Source organism: Carettochelys insculpta, chromosome 1 (assembly GCF_033958435.1).
Source record: "Carettochelys insculpta isolate YL-2023 chromosome 1, ASM3395843v1, whole genome shotgun sequence".
Taxonomy (NCBI): Eukaryota; Metazoa; Chordata; order Testudines; family Carettochelyidae; genus Carettochelys; species Carettochelys insculpta.
In genome coordinates, this window is record NC_134137.1 from 149,752,266 (window position 1) to 149,759,871 (window position 7,606).

Consider the following 7,606-nt stretch of genomic DNA (forward strand, 5'->3'; position numbering starts at 1 on the left):
TCACTCCTACAGCATGAGCAAAATCCTGGCTTTGTTGAAATTAATGGCAAAACTTCCATTAATATAATCAGTATGTCATCCTATATGTTCTCCAATATGATCGATGAGGTCAATTCAAAATGTTTACGTACAAATAAATTGTACAGACACATGGATTTGGGCAAGTGAACACAGAAGTGCAGCTCCGTATATACCAGTCCACATGAGCCAAATCATAAATATGTGCCCCGATAGGTGATTTCTCTACTACATTGTTCAGACATAACATATCACATATTCCAAACACAATTTTATAACAGAACACACTGTGCAGATGAAATATAATTGTGACTAAAACATTTCCCTACTCTGTGTCATTTTGCTTGGTGTAATCATTGCATGCTGCTTTCCACATTGTATATTACTGTTTTGTATACACCATACATAGACACAGTCACAGCTTACAGTATCAACGAAGGGTCCTGTGGCACCTTATAGACTAACAGAAAAGTTTAGAGCATGAGCTTTCGTGAGTTAACTCACTTCTTCAGATGCATCACGGCTACCCCTCTGATAGCTTATAGTATGTTAGCTTGAATTTTAACCAACATTTTTCTAATGCATTATCATTGGATGAACAGAACTGCAGTCTCTGAAGGACTGATGTTTAGCACTATCACATAAAGCAGCATTAGTATCAACATGATTTCATTTGTCGTGGGAGAACATCTTGACCATGTTCAAAATCAGTACTGTGAAGTGACATATTAAAATGCTGTATCATAAATATCAGATAGTTCAGAGATTACTATAAGAAAAAATAAAACAGAACTAAAGCAAAACTAGTTTTTTTACAAGGCATTTATATTGCCAAGGAATATTTTTATAATATTTAAAAACACCTGAGTAAATATAAGCTTATGCATAGAAGGCAATATAAAATTTGAAATACAGAAGCAACCTGTATCAACCAGATAGTTTAAGCTATTTACTTACAAATGAGGGAAAATCTTTAAATTTTTGTCTGTTTTTATTCATGGATGCTACAGTTTTGCTATCTAGCTGCAAGGAACAATGTCATATTCTCATGAGTACTATGCATCTGGAATGCATTACAGCAGTGGTGTCCAAAAGAAATGTATCCAATCACCACAGGACACCCTCCCACTCAGCCAGGCATGCCCCCTCCTACCCCCTGTGAGATTACAGTATTTCCTCAAGTGATGCAAGGCTTGTGTGTTCCCATGCACCCTCACACAACTCAAATTTTGCGTAAGTTGAGGGGAGCTTTTTTTCCTGTCGGAACGTACGTTCTGTAGTCAGAGAAGCAGCAGGAGCACCTGGAGCTGCTTCTAAAAGATAAATTTTGGGTGGCAGAGGGGTGGGGGGAGACAGTTGGGGAGGGTTAAGCCTGGGGGTGCATTGGGGCCATGGGAGGGGTTAAGCCTGGGAAGGGTTAGGGCTCTAGGCAGTTGCGGAGGAGGTGAGTTGGAGCCACACGCAGGGCAGGGGGGTGAGTCAGAGCCATGCATGGGGGCGGTAAGCCAGAGTTGTGCTTGGGTGGTGAGCTGGAGCCATGCACTGGGGGTTTAAACCAGAGCCACATGCAGGAGTGTTGAGCCAGGCCACAGAGGAGTTGAACTGGGGCCCGACGGGTTTGAACTGGGGCTGTGGGGGAGGAGGTGGGTTGAACCGCCACGGGGCTGTGGGGGAGGGTTAAACCAGGACCAGAGGGAGCAGGATTTTGAGTGGTGCTTAACTCACAGTAATGGGGCAGCAGAGTGTGCTGAGATCAGCACAGCTTAAAGCACAACTCGAAATTGCACATTTCCAGGGTTTCCTGCACTCACTGGTGCCGCACTAGCTGCCCCATGGTTGGAGCCCACCAGGGCTGGAGGAGCTGCCTCCGCCACGTGCTTGTCCCACCATGTGGTGGGGTGCGTGTGCGGAGCAGGTGGAGGGGTACCCCACATGTGCAACTCTCCTGAGCTGCATTTCACCATACTCTGCTGCCCCGTTTGCCACATAGGGCGAAAGGGGAACATATTGGACACTGGCATTACAGCATGGCAAAAATACGTGTACAGGTATTTACTGTTGCGACTTTGGATCCGTGAAGCGTTGATAGAGGAAGAAAGGGTAGGATTACTTTTTATGGAAGCTGATGTACAAAAAGGACCCCTAGAAACCATGAAGATTCTCAAGCAATTCATTTTAAGCACTCGGAAGAGAGGAAAGTGATGAGGAATAGTCAACATGGATTCACCAAGGGAAAGTGATGCCCGACCAGCTCTACTGCCTTCTATGAAAGGGTAATTGGCTGTGTGGATATGGGGAAGGTGGTGGATGTAATGTACCTTAACTTTAGCAAAATTTTTGATATGGCCTCCCACAGTATCTTTGCCAAAAGTTAAAATGTATGAATTGGATAAATGGACTGTAAGGCAGATAGAAAGCTGGGTAGATAATCAATTCAGCAGGTAGTGATCAATGGGTCTATGTCTGGTTGATGGCTGGTACCAAGTGGAGTACCCAAGGGTCAGTTCTGGGGCCAGTTTTGTTCAACATCTTTATTTATCCCCTGGATAAGAGGATGAATTGCACCCTCAGCAAATTTGCAAATTATGCTATACTAGGGGGAGAGGTTAATATGCCGGGGGGTAAGGATAGGGTCCAGGGAGACCTAGACAAATTAGAGAACTGGACCAAAGGAAATCTGATGAGGTTCAACAAGGACAAGTGCAAGTCCTGAATTTGGGATGGAGGAATCCCAATAACTGTTACAGGCTAGAAACTGACTGACTAAGTTGCAGTTCTGCAGAAAAGGAGCTGGAGATTACAGTGGATGAGAAGCTAGATATGAGCCAAGTGTGCCCTGGTGGCCAAGAAGGCTAACAGCATCCTATAGTGCATTAGTAGTAGCACTGGCAGCAGATCTAGGCTATGTCTACACTAGTCCCCCTCCCTTCAAAAGGGGGTGCTAATGAGACACTTTGGGATATGCTAATGAGGTGCTGTAATGCATATACAGCACCTTATTACCATAATGGTGGCCCTGGCACTTTGAAAGTGCCACTTTCGATCGTGCGCGGCTCATCTACACGGGGTCCTTTTTGAAAGGACCCCGCATCTTTTGAAATCCCCTTAACCCCCTCTGCTGAGATGAATAAGGGGATTTTAAAAGGTGCGGGGTCCTTTCGAAAAGGACCCCCATGTAGCTGCACTGAGCCACGAGCATTCGAAAGCAACGCGTTCGAAGCGCCGTGGCCGGAAGCATCCTAATGCTAATGAGGTGCTGAATATTCAATTCAGCCCTTTATAAGTAATCTTCAAAATGGCCATTTGCATGGCCATTCCAAAGTTTTGGCCAAGTGCGGCCACAGCCTTAGCAAGGTGGTAGAATCTCCTTCTCTAGTGGTCTCTAAGGCCCAGCTTGATAAAGACCTAGCAGGGATGATTTAGTTGGATTGGTCCTGTTTTCATCAGGGGGTTAGACTCAAGGACCTCCTGAGGTCTCTTCGAACTGTATGATTCTATGTACTACAAACCATGAATTTGCAGTTATTAGAAAGCTTGATTATTTTAGTAATATGACTGGAACATGCTGATCTAGAGTCTAGGCAGCATACTAGTCCATTTTTGTAGCAATAAATACTTCAACATTACTCTATTATTTGTGTTGGTTGGAATGAGTTTTGGAGAGTATTTACCACAAATGACAGAACATTCATATACACTTACATGATAGATAGATAGATAAAATGGTGAAATGGAAACTAAATTATTAATATAATTATTGTACAGACATTCCAAGAATGGATGACCGCTTTTTCACTGGGCCATGGCACTTAATACTATGTAAGCCTAATCAGTTTTTCGTGGGCTAAATTACATTATTATATTTTTCCTAATAAAATAATATAAAAGCAGAAAGCTGCACAGAGTATAATCTTCTTACCAGTTAAATACGTTATGAAGTCTTAGAAGTGAGTTTTACCCAAGAATATAGCGAGTGGTCATAATGAACAAATGGATGCTGAAATTAAGCACTGAAAGGAATGGAGAAGAAAATGTGAAATATTGTCCTGTAAATAATGCAGTACAGGATGATTCACAAATATGTCTAATTTTTCTGTTGTTGAGGGATTTCACTTAAGAGATTGCTCACACTGACTCCTACTGTAACTTTATAACCAAACAGGAAATACCCAGAATTAAGAAAGAAATCACTGCATGAGGTCTGTCATAACATTTCAGAGTAGTTCTAAAAAGCACACTACTGCCATCTGCTGCATCTAATGAGAAACACACACATTATTTCGACAGAACAAACCAGCAGAAATACTTCCACACCACTGAACTTTACTAAAATAAGATAGGAGATTTACGTTAGACACTTTACTACTCTACAGAGGAAAAAGGACTGCAAGCTGACTAAACTCCTGCCTGGCACACAGAGCCACAGCAGTGGTACCACTAACTCAGCCAGCAATATCGTCAATCTGTCCAGCTACACACTCAGCTCAGCAGAAAAGTCTGCTCTTTCTCGGGGACTCTCTTTTTGCCCCAGCACCCGCACAAACATAATCCAGTTCTGCGGTGATCTGGAAGCCCACTTTCGCTGTCTCAGACTCAAAGAATACTTTCAACACAACACTGACCAGCACACCGTTACACAGACACCCTCCCAGCAGCACAGGAAGAATAACTCCACGTGAACTCCTCCTGAGGGTAGAAATAACAGTCTGGACCTATATATAGAATGCTTTTGCCGACGCGCACAGGCAGAAATTGTGGAGAGACAGCATCGTTTGCCTCACAACCTCAGTTGTGCAGAACGCAATGCCATCCACAGCCTCAGAAACAACCCTGACATTATAATCAAAGAGGCAGATAAAGGAGGAGCTACTGTCATCATGAACAGGTCTGACTACCAGAAGGAGGCTACCAGAACACTCTCCAATACCAAATTTTACAGGCTACTTTCCTCAGATCCCACCAAGGAATACACTAAGAAACTACCCCATCTGCTCAGGACACTCCCTACACAAGCACAAGAACAGATTTATACCAACACACCTCTAGAGCCCCATCTGGGGCTATTCTACCTACTACCCAAGATCCACAAACCTGGAAATCCTGGATGCCCCATCATCTCGGGCATTGGCACTCTCACTGAAGGACTGTTTGGTTATGTGGACTCGCTCCTCAGACCCTATGCCACCAGCACTTCCAGCTATCTCCAAGACACCACTGACTTCCTGAGAAAACTGCAAGACATTGATGACCTACCAGAAAACACTATCCTAGCCACCATGGATTTAGAGGCTCTCTATACCAACATCCCACACAAAGATGGAATAAATGCTGTCCAGAACAGTATCCCTGATGATGCTACAGCACATCTGATGGCTGAGCTCTGTAACTTTATCCTCACACACAACTATTTCAGATTTGGCGACAATATATACCTTCAAATCAGCTGCACAGCTATGGGTACCCGCATGGCCCCTCAATATGCCAATATTTTCATGGCTGACCTGGAACGGCGCTTCCTTAGCTCTCGTCCACTAACACCCCGTCTCTACTTACGCTACATTGGTGACATCTTCATCATCTGGACCCATGGGAAGGAGACTCTGGAGGAATTCCACCGGGACTTCAACAACTTTCACCCCAACATCAACCTCAGCCTGGAACAGTCCACACAGGAGATCCACTTCCTGGACACCACAGTGCTAATACACGATGGCCACATCAATACCACCCTGTACCGTAAACCTACTGACAACTACGTCTACCTTCATGCCTCCAGCTTCCATCCCAGACACACCACATGATTCATTGTCCACAGCCGAGCACTAAGATATAACCGCATTTGCTCCAACCCCTCCGACAGAGACAAATACCTACAGGATCTCTATCAAGCATTCTTGACATTGCAATACCCACCTGAGGAAGTGAAAAAACAGATCAACAGAGCCAGACGTGTGCCACGAAGCCTCTTACTACAGGACAAGCCCAAGAGAGAAACGAACAGAACACCACTAGCCATCACCTACAGTCCTCAGCTAAAACCTCTACAGCGCATCATCAGGGATTTACAACCCATCCTGGACAATGATCCCACATTTTCACAGGCCTTAGGAGGCAGACCAGTCCTTGCCCACAGACAACCTGCCAACCTGAAGCAAATCCTAACCAGCAACTATACACCGCACCACAGTCACTCTAACTCAGGGACCCATCCATGCAACAAACCTCGTTGCCAGCTCTGCCCACATATCTACACCAGCAACACCATTACAGGACCTAACCAGATCAGCCACACCATTGTGGGTTCATTCAGCTGCACATCTACCAATATAATTTATGCCACCATGTGCCAACAATGCCCCTCTGCTATATACATTGGACAAACTGGACAGTCTCTACGTAAAAGAATAAACGCACACAAATCAGATATCAGAAATGGCAATATACAAAAACCTGTAGGAGAGCACTTCGATCTCCCAGGCCACACAGTAAGAGACTTAAAAGTAGCTATCCTACAGCAAAGAAATTTCAGGACCAGACTCCAAAGAGAAATTTCTGAGCTACAATTCATCCGCAAATTCGATGCCCTCAGCTCTGGCTTAAACAAAGACTGTGAATGGCTGGCTAAATACAGAAGCAGCTTCCCCTCCCTTGGTGTTCACACCTCCAGATCAATTGCTGGTAGTAAGTGTCACCCTTGCTGACTGAACTAACGTTGTTATCCCCACCCTTGCTCTGGCTTATTTATACCTGCCCCTGCAGATTTCCAAGACCAGCATCTGATGAAGTGAGTCTGTGCTCACGAAAGCGCATGCTCAAAACTTTTCTGTTAGTCTATAAGGTGCCACAGGACCCTTCGTTGCTGTTACAGATCCAGATTAACACGGCTACCCCTCCGATACTCAGCAGAAATATAGTATTTTAAAGACTAACAAAATGATTTATTCAGTGATGAGCTTTTGTGGCACAGACCCATTTCATCAGATCAATCTCATTTCCAATACAGACTGACATTTATAAGTACAGAGGACCAAAAATTACAATAAAAACTGAAAAATCAAATACATAGGAGGGGACTGAGGGGTGGGGAGGGGTGTTAACTGTCCTGTCTGAGATAATTACCAGCATCAAAGGAATGGAAGCAGTCCCTGTAACGCCTGAGGTAACTGATGTCTCTGTTTATACCAAGTTAATATGCTGAATTTGAATATGGGCAGACAACGAGAACCAAATCAACACCCCCTTGGACAAGCAAGAAGTGAAGAATAGCAGGGTATAATGTGAGCATGTACTACACAGGGTCACCATAACTTTTAGAACAAAAAAGCAGTCCACTAGCACTAAAGACTAACAAAATCATTTATTAGGTGGTGAGCTTTCGTGGGACAGACCCACTTCTTCAGATCATAGCCATACCAGAACAGACTCAATATTTAAGGCACAGAGAACCAAAAACAGTAATCGAGGTGGACAAATCAGAAAAAAAAATTATGAAGGTGAGCAAATGGGAGAGTAGAGGGGCGGAAGAGGGGTTGAGTCAAGAATTAGATTAAGCCAAGTATGCAAAAGAGCCCCTATATAATGACCCAGA